Here is a 15,433-nt window from a genome sequence, read left to right on the forward strand (position 1 = left end):
GTATTCCCTGATCATCCATAGCTTATTCCACAGCTAGTCTCCTTTAGTTCTTTCTAGTAACAATGTTCTTTCCTTAAAAATGGTTAGCAGAAGTTGCATGTGCAAACAGATAAGTTAGTTTTAAAAATATTATTAGGTTTAGGAATGGGAAGGCTACCAGAAGCCCTGTATTCACTCTTAAAAAAAAAAAAAGAACCTATTCTGGTCATTTAATAAGATGTTCTGTTACAGTCAGTATTAAAAACTATTGAACATAAAAAAGACCAAGTCCTGGGAAAAGGAGATGTCAGTATACAGAGAGAGCTGCTTTGTTCCCTGGCACTTTATACTAGAGTGTTTATCTGCTGTGAGCTAGACTTCATGCTGGGGCAATTTGTCATAAACTTGTGATGTTTCTCTGGAAAGTATCACCTGATTTCTTATTTCTGGCATGCTGGGTGCTTGGTGAGCATCGACACTGTACTCAGAGAAGTGCGGTAGAAAGGCTCTGAGCTCCTCTGGTCATCCATCCTTAGGCCCCACCATGGCCACCAGGAGTGCCCAAGGACACAGTGACCTTTGAACTCCCCAGCAATTCTTCTCACCCTTCTCTCACTTGAGTCTCTTTGCCTTTTCTCGTGTCTCCACATTCTAATCTCCATCTCCACATACCTTCCCATCGATGAAAGTCATTCTACTTGCATCTTTTTCCAATGGGGATCTGTGGTGTGTCTTATAGTTCCCATCTTCTGATGTTTAGTGAGCCAAACACAGCTGATCTCATCTAGAAACTTGAGCCACAAGTCGCAGTGTTTTGACACAGTTTCAGATCCTGACCTGAGACTGACTCTGGCACTATGAGCCTCCCCTCAATGCCAAGAGTCACATCTGATGTAGAAGCAATTGCTGAACTGTTTAGATGTCCCTGACACCACCTAAACCCATTACTTCACTGAGATATTTTGCTCAATGTCTTCTTCCTTCTATGGATGAAAATGAACTGTGTCCAACACTGACCATCCTCACTCCAGAGCTCAGGCCAGCTGTGATGACCCAGTCATCAGCTCCTTAGGAAACCATCCTCCCTCCTGATTTATAGCTGGAGAGTCAGGCAGTCTGCACCGGCAGGGTAATAAGTTCAAACTAGAGAAAAGGGTGGGGCGGGTTTTGATCTCCACTAAAATCCAGCCTATGGAAAAAAAATAATTTTGTAAATCAGAAGTTGTCAAATGTCAGTGATTGTGAACAGAAAGCAATGTTTTCACAGTCCAACAAAGTTACAGACGCCATCGCGCAGAGTTATAGAATTGAAGGACGTCTTGAAAGATCAGTTCACTGCCGATTCTGAATTGAATACATGAACACAAACACTCCTTAAGGGCATGTATATACTGCAAGGTTTACCCTCTTGATTGGTTCTATTTTAAAATATTGACCAAGAGTGATTGAGCTCTTGTTCCTCATCTGAGAAAATGAAGGCACCACACCCAGGCAAGCAAGACTGATGGGAAAACATGTGAATGAAGGATGCTTTTCTTATTTGGATCCCCAAGCCAGAGGGCTGATTCAAGAGACTGCTTCATTGCGGTTGGTAATTCATCCAAGCATGAACCTCAGAGAGAGCACCACCCTCCCATGGGTATGAGATGAGGTACTGGCCCAGAGAGGCATGACTAATTCAAGGTCATCCCAAGGTCTACAGTCTGAACAAGGGGTGCACCTCAACTCTACCAACGTCTGACCCTAGCTTCACCAGGAGCTATATTTCGTCTTTAAACAAGGCAAGACTGTGGCTACAAAACTAAAGATCTCCCTTGTTCTGGGTCCCAGACGACACAGGCAGTCCTTTGAACAGACCTAACTGTACTATGTTCTTTTAAAGTTCTGCACGTAGCAAGTATTGTACCCCCCTTCCTTCTCTCCCTCCCTGCCTCTTTCCCTCTTTCTGTCTCTTTCAGACTGTTTTTTTTCTTTTGCTCTCTGAGTTAGAAATTAAGATCCTTCCTATAAGACCCATTCACATTGAAGCATATGTACACAGTACTGAAGCTGCGTCTCAATTATGTGAATCAAGCCAAAACTTGTGGGTCAAATATCTGTTGTGAATTGAGTGTGATTTTAAAAGCCATCCAAATAATCAGGCTTTATCTAGTTCACATGGGGAACCTCTAGAGGATGGTAACTTGACAACTTCATATCCATCTTAGCCTAATTATTTCTCAAGTCTTGCCCCCCTCCATATTAAACCAAAGTAATTATCCAAGCCCTTTTTAAAAGAAATTTGGTAGGTTAAGAAGAGAGCTCACCAGGTAGAAGAATTTGCTGGCAGGTCTGAAGACCTGAGTTCAATTCCAGAAACCCACATACGGGAAAAGAAAAGAAAAAAAAAAAAAAAAAAAAACTGGACTCTCACAAGTTGGCCTCTAACCTCTGTATGTACACATCCTGAGTAAATAAACAAATAAATGTAAGGAATGATGTAAAGAAATTCAATTCTTAAATTTTTGTGAGCAGTTGGGATGTAACATATGAGAGAAAATTTTTTAAAAAAAATAAAAATCAAATAAAAAAAAAAAACTTACTCAAAGTTCATCTAAGGGCTGGAGAGATGGTTAAGAGCACTGACCGCTCTTCCAGAGGTCATGAGTTTGATTCCCAGCAACCACATGGTGGCTCACAACCATCTGTAATGGGATCTGATGCCCTCTTCTGGTGTGTCTGAAGACAGCTACAGTGTCCTCACATACATAAAATAAATAAATCTTTTTTAAAAAAAAAAAAGTCCATCTAAAAAGGAAAACTTGGCATCATGTGGAGATAACAACAGAATCTCCTGCCTCTACATAAGTGAGACAAAGGATGTCAGGCATGGTTGACAGGATCGAAAAGCTCAATTTAAATATTTATTTTCACTTTTCTTTAGCCCAGGAACCTTAAATTTTTCTTCCTCCTCATGCTCTAAATTTCATTTCATTTACCAAATATTCACTGAGCACCTAGAAGATCCATAGCAAAGGGCTAAATTCTGATGGAAACATAAAGCTGTAAACACCATCATCAACTTCCTGCAGACTAGCATCATATCGGGGGAGGGAACAGCAAAGCATAAAGCCCTGTCAGTTTCCTATAGGGAAACACACACCTTTCGATTTAATCGTTTTTATATGAATAAAACACCCCCACATCCTTGTGGATTAAAAACTGCAAGGTTAAACAGGGGGAAATTCTTTCCTGTTTGGTAGGTTTTTTCCCAAGACTTTGATTAGCTGATACAAAGTATGAGTCTGCATGGGAATATAAAATACAACACGTCTGTACCTCATGTGTATCATTTCCTACCAATTGCACGGGGAGAGACATTAGGTTAAAACAGAAAACAAGTACATCGTAAAAGGCTCCTTGTCTATTCCATTGACTCAGGAAGTCTAGAAAACACGGCAGAATGCTGGGGAAAGATTTCCAGAGATCAAACGTCAGCAGAACCCATAGGTATATAAACAAACGAACTAAATATTTTCAGGCAGACCAGAAATAAGAGGCTTTACACTCTCATAAGAGTAGAATTTGCATAGGGCCAATGGGAAAGAGGGATTTCTTAGGAACTAAGGCATGAGTGCATCAACACGTAAAATCAGAAGTGAGCTCACTGGGTTTCCAACCCAGGGAAGGAAACATCTCACTCAGGGACTGGTCCCCATTGGAGAAAGGCGACTCAGTTGACAACCTGAATGGGCTGGCTTAGATACATGGTCCTAACCCTCCTAATGCCTCTAGATGATAGGCATTGACTTGATCAGCTTACAAACAAGTAAACTGTGACATGCTGGGACTAGAAAATTTACGGAAGGCCTTAGAGCCAGTTGATAGCCAAAGCAAAATGTCCACTGGAGTCTAATTACTAAGCCTGTGCTTCATCCATTCCAAGAGGTCTATTGCGAAGTCAAATTCACAAATACAAACCCATACAAAATTAGATTGCAATAGTATAATGCTCCTAATACAATGCTTCTAGCAGAATGAGGATCAACTGATTAAGGCTCGAAAGCTAAGTCAGAGAATTTGTAATTTGTAATTTAATTTCTAATTAAAACACAAAAGTTGGAGTATTGGGGATTTTTTCCCAGGAAGAGATAGATTAATGTGAAACTAGGATTGTAGGAGGATAAGTTCAAAAATGGTGCTCATGACAGGTTACAGAAAAAAAGGAAAATATTTGGAGATGTTTCAGTAACTTCAACTCGGAGCTGTGATACGCAGATAGAATAACTACTCAAAGACAGTGCTGTGCCACACATGAGGGGCTCCTGGCATGATCAACTGAGCTCTGCAGTTCAAAGGGAGGATTAGAGGCTCTTAGTGACTGATTGAAGGTAGATGCTAAAGAGAAGGAAGAATCCAAAGTGGTCTTTGCCTTCCTTTCTTGCCTGTCTTTGTCCTACAATGATTGTAAGCAATGGGCTGCTGAAAGAACCCTTAAAATGAACCCCAAACAGCCAGCTGATCCCGGCATCTGACAGGGTCTCCAGATGCATAATCGCCACAGGGAATGCACATGCCCATGTGCACATACGTGTTTCCTCAACCACACCCATGAGACGTCCTTCAGTGGCACAGAGCTTCTGAGTTGGGGAAGGGTTTCCCTAACCTCAGATGAGGTGGAGAACCATTGTGAGAATGTTAAGGAGAGTGTGGGGTGGGGGGAGGGTGTCCAGGGGACAGTGCCCAGCGTTGTAACCCTAAACTGAACTACTTTAAGTAAATTTCCCCAACATCTTCTTAAGCTCCGATCTCTCAGCTCCAAAATGGAAAAGATGACCTAAGAGGTTCATCTGAGGTAGTAATTCTATAATTTATATAATCAGCGCCAAATGACAGGTCTTTGGCTAGAGTTAAATGTCTTTGGACTAATCTCTTCACTGGGTTTTCTGACCTCTCCTTTCAGAACAGAAACATACATGTGTGAAAACTCTCATTGGCTGCAGGCTCCAATCCAGTCTTTGTTCTAGTTCCTGGCCTCTAAACTCAGGTCTCGGCAGCCAGGCCACACAGCAGGAGCAGTGACAATTAAGCTGTGACCAACCTGGACGTTTCCTTCTAAGACAAAAGGAGCTTCCCGTAGTACGAACATTCCCTAGATGAACCAGATTTTACAGAGAAGTCATAACATTTTGCCTTCACATAAATATGTGAGAAAATGGAGACTCAACACGCAGTTAAGTGTCTGGATTTCAATTATGCTCGATCCCTCGTGTTTACTAATGGGAATCTATCCACGGAATGTGTAATGATTGCACCGAAGGGGGTATCTGTTTCCCTTGGAATAGTCAAGCAAGCTTTGTAAGAGTCTGGTCAACTCACTTTGTTTTACTGAATTCACCCTTTTACTCTGTGCGAGGGACTCAAAAAAAAAATGCATTTTGGTTGGCTACACATATACTTTTTGGTAATCCCACTATGGAGTTAATTTCAACATCCCCAATGGTGCCAGCATTTTCAGTTCTGCTCAGGAATGTATGCCTTCCAATGTTCCCCAAACAAAAGGCTTTCTTTTGCCCCCTCTGTGATTAACAAGCTATAAAACAACTACAAAGGTGCAGAGACCTTGGCTGGGGAGCCAAAGAATACACAGGGAGGGAGGACTGCTGGAACACGGAGCTGTCCGAATCACTCTCCTTTCCTCACCTGAGCCCAGCAACACTCCCTCGGGTGTCTCCTCAAATGAAAAACAGACAGAGCCTGGGCCACTCTCTGCTCCATTTCACATGGATCTCTCTGGAAATGAGAAGGGACTTATGGTCAGTATAGAAGTGATGGAGCAGGGGATGGGCCAGGGTGCAAGTGCATGTACGTGTGTGTGTGTGTGTGTGTGTGTGTGTGTGTGTGTGTGTGTGTGTGTGTGTGAAATCGAGCCAGCTGACTCTGAAACAGTAAGAAATGGACCCCACCTGTCAGATTGGAGCTCATTGCCAGCACTAAGTAATGCATTACCATTGGATGCTAACATTTACTTTAAAAAAAAAAGGGGTAAGTATGTGTGCATACATGAGTATGTGCATGTAAGGAAGCCCCAGGAAGCCCTGGAAAGTAGTATGGCGTACCCTGAGATCTGTTCAAACCCAGGCTCTCCAGGGATACCAAATATTTTGCCTGGTTTGTTTGTGTATACATGTATGTGCACATGTGTAGAGGCCAGAAGTTGACATCTAGAGTCTTCCTGTCTACCTAATTCACTGAGGCAAGCTCCCCTACTGGAAGCCAGGGCTCACTGACTCTGAAAGTCTAGGGAGTCAGCTTGCTCTGAAGAGCTCTCTCTCCCTTCCATCTGAGTGCTGGAATTATAAGCAAGCCACCACACACCCTCTAGGCCCTGTATGCAGGCCCTGGGGATCAGAATTCCAGCACCAGTAAACTCCTTATCCACTGAGCCATCTCTCCAGCCTCCTTTTCCTGTTTACTAAGAGTAGAAGAATAGGGACTCAGGAGGTAGGGTGGAAAGGATTCTGTTATCTAAGAGTTTTCTCCCATAAACAGGTCCTTAGACAATGATCTAAATGCACATAAGTGAAAGGAAGCCCCAGGAAGCCCTGGAAAGTAGTATGGCGTACCCTGAGATCTGTTCAAACCCAGGCTCTCCAGGGATACCAAATATTTTGCCTTGTTTGTTTGTTTGTTTGTTTATTTGTTTATCTATCTATTTATTTATTACTATTAGTGATAATTTTATCTTCTTCACATGCAAGCAAGTTTCTAAGTCTTAGTGAATAAATATGCATAATTGGTTTTTTCTCTTCAATTAGAAAATGCTGTCTTGAGCTGGAGAGATAGCTCAGCAGTTAAGAGCACCGACTGCTCTTCCAGAGGTCCTGAGTTCAATTCCCAGCAACCACATAGTGACTCACAACCATCTGTAATGGGATCTAATGCCCTCTTCTGGTGTGTCTGAAAACAGCTAAAGTGTACTCATAAATAAAATTTTAAAATCTGTTAAAAAAAGAAAAGAAAGAGAAAGAGAAAAAGAAAGAGAAAAAGGAAAAGGAAAAGGAAAAGGAAAAGGAAAAGAAAAAGAAAAAGGAAAAGGAAAAGGAAAAGGAAAAGAAAAAGAAAAAGAAAAAGAAAAAGAAAAAGAAAAAGAAAAAGAAAAAGAAAAAGAAAAAGAAAAAGAAAAAGAAAAAGAAAAAGAAAGAAAATGTTGTTGCTGCCTCCCTGCTTACAGATTAAAACTATGGCAAGCTTAAAATGACTTCTAAGTCACAAACCACTACAAATTTCTAACTAGCCAGCTTCATGCTGTCCAAACACGTCTAGTTTTCACCTGTCTTTGCTTTTAACATTTTTATTTTATCCAAATGAAGTAGCTGGTGGCTCTCAGAGTAACCTTGTGCTCAGTAGAAAGCTAGCTTCCATCCAAGTCTTTCTTTTTCTAGCATTGTGTTCATGATTCCCTCAGAAAGAAGACAACACAATGATTTGGGGGAAAGCAATGCATTTGGGCAAGGTGCCAAGATGAAGTTACTGCAGTGTATCCTACATCCAATTCCTTGTACATGTTCAATTAGGGCTGAGAATGAAGTGGAAGGTGCCCTGAGTCCCAAAGATCCACACTGAGCTCTTGGAAGAGATGCCTGTTGTGCTGTGTTGAAAATACATTGTCAATTCTTTGGGTAAAACTGAAAACCTTTTTGATTTTTCAGGTATTGGGTATCATTGAAGGACAATATATATTGTTTGCAAAAACTGAAACATGAACCTACCAGCAGGCACGAGCCTGAAATTCTAGCCCTTGGGAAACTGAGGTGATCATGAGATCAAGGCCAAATAGGCCTACACTGCAAGACTCTGCCAAAATTAGAAAAAAGAGAAGAAGAAAGAAGGAGAAGGAGGAAAGGCTGTGGACGTTGTTGATAGAAAAGTGTTAAGTCAATAAATGGCTTTGGAATCAGAATAAGAAACCATTTGAGCCAAAAATAAAAATGTAAAATCAAAATTTGTAGTGATTTCTTCCCAATCTGTCAGGGACCGTCCATGTGATATTTCCTTCCTTTGCTTTTGCTAATCGATTAACTAGAGATCGAAGGTATTTCCCCCAAGAAATAAAAGTAACACGGCTACACGCAACCCAGAGAAGCTGGGCAGAGGCTTGGAGGAGGTGAGCATCGCCATAGGCCGGTCACCATGTCGCAGTCAGCCCAGAGTAAGGTGTCAGGATGCTTTATTGTGCCTAGGACAAGAAAGAAAACTGGAAAACAATAATGTGAGAAATTGAATTGAAATTTTTGTAAACGTCTGTTGAACACAAAAGGAAACTAATTCCTTATTACGGTAGTTTCTAAAGTCCTAACTAGAAAAAGACTAATCCTGTGCCAAGGATGCCCAAAGCCCCTCCTGTCAACCCACACCTTAATCTCATGGGCCACACTGAAACCTGGATGCAAGTCAAGACAACAGAATGGTCAGTAAGGGATGGTAATCACTGCAGGAAAACAGAACAATGTAGGGCATGAAAAATTGTAGGGGAGACAAAGACGTTTTATTTCCATTTAAGCCATTCTAGAAGTCATGATCTCATTGGATAGGAATAGCTTGTTCTTAGGGAAAGAGAAGAAAATAAAATAGAAAAGCTCTCTTTCCCAGCATTCACTGATTCTAAACCAGTCCTAACATGGAACCCAGTGAAGACTAAATACAGCCTCCAATAAAAGCTGAAGATTGCCCAATCACTAGGGATCAATATTGTTCCCAGATACAGACATCTAGAGAGTCTCCAAGCATACACTATGTCCTTCTTATTTATCTTGATTAAAAATATAAGTTAAAGTAGTAACAACAAATACATCAAACTCGTACTATATATGTCAGGCTCTGAATCGTTCCAACCACTGAGTGCCACAACTACTAGGTTGTTGCTTTGCATGTAAGATAAATGCGGTTTGGAGAGTAATTGGGACTAAAGTTGCTTAGCTAGGACATGGTAAGACAAAGTCCCAGTATAAGCTTTTGATATATTTTCAGAATGGTCTTTCATTGTCATGGGACCATCCCTTCACATTGCCTAGCAAGGAGGAGACTCTTATATTGTTCTAGTTGACCCCCAGATCTCCACATGGAACACCCCCATCAGAAGTAACTAGATTCCTTCTTTATAATTTATGAGTTCCAGGCATCCTAAGAGCCCTGACATAGCTCTAGGAAGGACTAGTATTGAGACTCAGCTACTAACCCGGTTGACATCGTGGAAGAGCTCTGGTACATACAGACCAGATGTGGACTGGTAGGGGGTTGCAGTTCAGTATATGCCAAAGCTGTTCAAACAATGCTTACCATAGCAGGCTGCCCCCAAGGACTACAGCACCAATCTGGCAGCCTCTCTATTTTAAAACTACTCCTACGAGCCAGGCTTCAAGCTTTGAGGCCTTGGTTTTCTGCCAGTCCCAGGGCTTCTTCCTGCATGCTCCTTATCTCTTAAGACTGAAACCTTGTCAGGATGCTTTAATAGGAAGATTAGGATCCCAGGAACCTAGAGCCAAACCACTGGCAACTCCTACTTAGGACACAGGGAGAGCTTAGAATAGATGACCCTTTATTCCAAAAGCTGGGCTACAGGTGATAAAGGGAAGGTGAGAAGGAATGCTGAGAGTGGGAGAAAGAGTCTTCCCCAGGGAAGAACACACCAGTTGGTACCAAATAGCCCTGAAAACATATGTACACGTAACATTGTACAGACTGAGCAGGTTATATTTAGGAATATATATGTACATATCTGTAGCAGTGAGTTTTCACTACACCTCTTTGTGCTCCAAGTGGGTCACACTCGAGTACCCACCCAGGAGCTATCTTGGGTCTGCAAATGGAAAACACACACACATACATACACACACACACACACACACACACACACACACATACACACTCACCAGTGAATTTTAAAATACCTTGACTAACTCAAAATCTGGGCACTCCTAAACCTTCTTCTGCTACCCAAGGCCCAATCGGGGAAGTGGCCAGTGGCCACTTACTCAATGTCTAACATGATTGGTTGCCTTTATTTCCTGCTGCTCCTGCATCCCATCCTTCTACCCAGAGTCATGGCAATCTCCTCCACTCCTCTCTATGTCCTACCCTCAAAACTCCTAAGTGTCCCACCCCATGCCCAGCTATTGGTCATTGGCATCTTTATTGATCGATTCAAAACCAATTGGGGGCAAGGACCTTCAGCATCTGGACTCACAGATTCTCAATTGAATCAAAGCATTAGAACCAGTCTCCAACACAAATCTATAAATATATGCATGCAATAACAATTAATGAAAAACGAGGCCACTGTTGGTAACCAGGCATCTCCACTGCCTGCCACAGGGACCCAGCAACAGCAGATGTCATCACTAGTTGCCAAGATGTGACATATTCACACTGTTGCCAGGAGTCAACAGTGTACATGAGCAGCTTGTATTTATGAAATACATGCATGGAATGTACATGAGCTACATCCCCTTATAAAAGGCCAGTTCCTCCTCTCCCTGTCTTCTGTATCCTCCACTCTCACCTAGAGACAGCCTCTGTGTACTCGCTCCCCAATAAACCTCTCACATGAGATCTGTCTCATGGTGGGACTTTACCTCATCTGTCTGTTGATTAGATCCTAACAGTCCTGAATTTGAAAGAGAGTAAGAAGGGATAAATGGGAGGGTTTGAAAAGAGGAAAAAGAAGGTGAAAATTACGTAATTATATCATCTCAAAAGTAAAAGAAATGTTTGTTTAAATGTACCCCCTAGCAAGACCACCTCTGGGATTCCCTGGCACTAAACTGAGATAGGAAAAGTGAGAGCAAAACAACACCTCCCCATGGTCTCTGTCACTCTCCACTCCCATAGCCTGCCTGACCACTTCCACCACAGCATCATAAAGGCTTTCGCCCCAGAAATGCCCAGAAGCCAGAGCAAAGCAGACACTCAGCAAATACTGTCAAATAAACGAGTATGTGAGCAAGTTCACAAAAGCCTTGTGACAATGTCATTTCACGACGGGAAAGAAATAAACTGACATTCAGACCTGTGACCTGTCATGCGCCGTTGCTTGTTTATTTGCAGTTACAAACTTCAACTGGGGTTTGTGCGCTCTTCCATGTAAACCTTTACTCTTCAACTGTTTGTTCACTCACACTGAGCAGACTTGAGTCTCCTCATATTCTAGGCACTGGGAAAAAAAGGGTAAACTAAAACACAAACACAGTGGGGGCAACAGCAGGTCTTTCTACAACAGTAAAAAGTGAAAACAGGGCCAAAAGTGAAGGTAGAAATCAAATAGTGACTAGTAGCTGTCAGAGCTAATGATGTTTTCAAGAGAAAACAGTATATTTCAAGAGAGAAAGAAAGACATTGACAATACACAAATACACAGACATATATATAAACATATATACATGCACCCCACACACATATATGAACACACACACACACACACACACACGCGCGCGCGCGCATTTTAGATATTGAAAGACCAGATCTTGGGTTCAGACTCCATCTTACAGAACCTGACCTAAGGTTGAACTCTCTAGCACCAGTTTCCAGGTTACTCCCCATCAAACCTGTGCATACCAGTTACAAGCCTGCCCCTGGCACTTCACTTCTTAATAACCACCAATCAGGAGGAAAACGGAAGTTAAGTTTATGGTTTGGCTCTAGCACAAGTCAGTTATGTTAAAGGACAACAAAATTCCTTAATAGCCCCCCAATCAGATATGTGCCAGCCTGGAAACCCCCTCACTTGCTTACTTGCTCACCATTTCCTATAAAACCTTGTCCCACTGAAAGCTCAGGGCTTCTCCCTCCCGTCCTGCTGCATCAGAGATGGCAGTGTGGCCCAAGCTCAACCTTAAATGATCAGAGTTGTTGGCTCCTTGGTTGTCTTTTGAGGCTCGAGAACACTTAATGGGCACAACAATATCTAGATAGTAGGATATTGTAAAATGGGCTCTCAGCAGTAAGAAAGTATGAGACTGCCAACCCATTCTTCTGTTGCAAAGAATGCAACAGGAAAAGGGAAAGAGTATGCAGCTTGCCTCTTGTCCTCTGAAAAGCAAATGCAGCTTCGGAAAGCAGAGCTGAGCCTCTCTGGCTGATTGAAAAAACATGTACAGTCTGAGAGTAAACACGGGGCTAAGAACATCTTGCTGTGCACCGTGTGGTCAGCAGGCTCTGCTGAGCTCTTAATACACAGCAATTATCCACAGTGCTGACTCATGCTCCTGAACTCCACAGATGTCTTCCATTTTTAGAGACTCTTTTAGGAGCCTCTCCATCTTTCTCGTGGGTGGCTGGTGTGGACTCTGAAAGGAAAATCCCAAGAGAAGACTTTCAGTGGGAGCACCCAGTGGGAGCCCCCCCGAAAGTGCGTGCCCCATAAGAACATTCCAGAAGCTGCTTGGTATTTCATGGTCTAGCCTGGAAAGTGGCGAACTGTTTATTTCTGCTCTGCCCTATTGATTGAAGCGTTCATAAACTCGTGCTCAGGGTTGAAGGGTTTAAATTCTACTTCTCAGTGGAAGAACGTCAAGATGTAAAGATCCTCTCTTAAAACCAGAACACTGGGCCTGGCAAGAAGGTTCAGTAGATAAGGGCGCCAGCTGCCAAGCACAGTGAGCTGCAGTTACTCTCCAGACCTGATGAAGTGGAAGGAGAGAATCAACTCAAAAAACGCTGTCCCCTGACTCCCCCACGTGCTCACTGTGGCATATGCATGCCTACACAGAGACACACAAAAGGAATAGATTAAACGGCATTTAAAGGGGGCGGGGGGGGGGGTAAATGATATAAAAACAAAAACCAGAAGGCGTCACCTTCTCCTTTCAAACAGCGGGTCCAGTGTTTACACTGTTCTGCAGACACCATCTTGCAAGGAAGACAGAAGAGCTAAGGGACTCAGAGACATCAGCCCTTGTGATACTGAGCTAATGAGCCAATCAGAAAACTATTAAAACCTCCAGACCTTTGATGATGTGAGAAAAACCAACTCTAATTTATTTAAGACATTCTCAAGTTCTTTTATTGCTTATAGCAAAATAGTTTCCAGCCAGTGTACCACCTCTGCTGACAGACATAGGAGGTGCGGGGTGCCATCAACAGACCAGCATCCGGAGGAAGCCAGACATATAGAGTTAAGAAAGCTATGTGAAGGCATTTTGGACTTTTATTATAGCTTCTGAGGTCTCATCAACTCTGGCTAAGCCTCAGAGAATTTCAAAGCAAAGCATATTTGTAGCTAACTGACATAAATTTGGGGTATAAAACTGACATGAAAAATGCATTATCCTTAAAAATTGGTAGAGCACTTAATGACTACAAAGCACTTCCTGGTCTTCAGCCCCGTAATTGGAGTAGGTGATTTACACTCTCGTTTTCACTCAGTGTCAACCAACCACAATGTACAAAATGAAGACATTTGTCTCATCCAAGAAATTATACCCTTAGAAAACAAAGCCCAGACAACGCATCGGGGATTCGGAAAGAGTGAAGGAATGTCAAGTGCTCCTCCAAAAGGCAAGCTGAGAAAAAGCTCAAAACCAGTGAACTCCTCCCTCCTCCCATGCAAGGACCCATTCCAGCTTCATACCGGAATACGGAATACGGAAACTGAGAAAGAAGACCTCACAGCCCCGCCCCCTCTGCCCCCTCCCACTCGTGAGCTCACCAAGCTGGGTTTGTTTGGGGGTTTATTTATCTCATGTACAGAGCACGTGGGCTCTCAAGACTGTTCCTTTTATCTTAAATTGAAGTTCATAAAAGTGAATTATCTCGGCCGCAGCCATCGTCCAGTAACTCACCAAAATGATGAACACACAGGGAAAGAGGAGAGGCACCCGGTATATGTTCTCTAGGCCTCTTAGGAAACATGGCGTTGTTCCGTTGGCCACATACATGCAAATCTACAAGAAGGGTGATATTGTAGACATCAAGGGAATGGGCACTGTTCAAAAAGGAATGCCCCATAAGTGCTACCACGGCAAAACCGGAAGAGTCTACAATGTCACCCAGCATGCCATGGGCATCATTGTAACCAAGCAGGTTAAGGGCAAAATTCTGGCCAAGAGGATCAATGTGCAGATTGAGCACATAAAGCACTGAAAGAGCAGAGACAGCTTCCTGAAGCGAGTGAAGGAGAACGATCAGAAGAAAAAGGAAGCCAAAGAGAAGGGCACCTGGGTGCAGCTGAAGCGCCAGCCTGCGCCACCCAGAGAAGCACACTTTGTGAGGACTAATGGAAAAGAGCCTGAGCTGTTGGAGCCCATTGCATGTGAATTCATGGCCTAAAGTACAAAAGAAATAAAGTACCAGTACCAAGAAAAAAAAGTTAATTATCTCATCTCTCAGAGATGAGATGTACAAGATCTGTGCATAGACGTGGACTCTGAGATCCAGTTACGTTCTGGAGTTCAATACAACTCCCAATACTTGCCAGTATTTGGAAAGCTTGGAGCTTAACAAGCCGAACAGGAACTGCGGGACTGTTCCTAGAAACACTTCCACTTCCCACCAGATGATTCACCTGTGGATCTCCACGGAGGTTTCAGTGTGTGCTCAGACCTCACACCACAGGACTCTCCTGGAGGGGAGTTTCCAATATTGACTTAGGAAAGGTCAGCTCTTGCTTAGTGCCAGAACCACGGTGTGTTGCAGCCAGAGCCTCTGGACTCCATTCCTGCATCCCACCCTTCCCAGTATGCAGGACTGAAGACCTAGCATTGGTCCGGGAGGGGTGGGGGGGAGCCCTGCTCCTCAGATCTCCAACAGAACAAACTGCCCACTAGTGTACCACATCTCCTCAGAGGTTGTCCAGTAAGATGGAACTCATAGACAGGCTGCAAGCTTCAAGTGGCCCTTGGAAGTCCATGGGTTTTGAGCATTTAACACTTCTTCTAATCTTTAACACGTGAACTCTAAATCCTAGGTCTGGAGCCCTGAAAATTCTAATGAAACGCAATGACTAATGTAAGACAGTATTTTTTTTTCATTTGCTTGCTTGTGAGTTGGTTTTGTGTTTTTGTTGTTTCTAAGTGAATAGGGAAACACGATTACACTTTTTTTCCCGAAGTTTCCACTTTCCTCAAATTTTCCATTTGGCGGCTATGTGTTAGGCCTATCCTTTGTGACCCCAGCTAGTCATTATCATTATGAACAAGAAAATAGAGCAGATGTCTATTTGGATAATGATGCTGACTTAGTAATCTAGAGAACACTCTTATGGAGGAAAGAGCTGCAGTGAACACCATGTGTGTGATCAGGGGCAGAAGTGCAGTTCACTGGAGACATCGTACCAGCTCCATCAGAAGTAATGAGATGTGCACGTGCCTGTGTCTATGTGCTCAGCTGCATGTTTGCAATGTCTCCATTCAGAAAAAAAAAACCAACAAAAAACAAAAAACAAATGAGATTTCTGATTTGCAATGTGTTTGGTTTTCCT

The 15,433-nt window shown here is 42.8% G+C and overlaps 1 long non-coding RNA gene and 1 pseudogene across 1 annotated transcript in view; one reads left to right on the forward strand and one right to left on the reverse strand.

The window, feature by feature from the left end:
• Positions 1–14,702, reverse strand: part of LOC110301510 — a 47,565-nt gene extending 32,863 nt beyond the window's left edge. Inside the window, exon 1 of the long non-coding RNA XR_002378722.1 lies at positions 14,519–14,702. This is a non-coding gene — a long non-coding RNA (uncharacterized LOC110301510). The remainder of the gene's footprint in view (positions 1–14,518) is intronic.
• Positions 13,790–14,283, forward strand: LOC110301506 (annotated as a pseudogene).
• Positions 14,703–15,433: the final 731 nt, after the last annotated feature.

The sequence above is a fragment of the Mus caroli genome, chromosome 1 (genome assembly GCF_900094665.2).
Source record: "Mus caroli chromosome 1, CAROLI_EIJ_v1.1, whole genome shotgun sequence".
NCBI classification, from domain to species: Eukaryota; Metazoa; Chordata; class Mammalia; order Rodentia; family Muridae; genus Mus; species Mus caroli.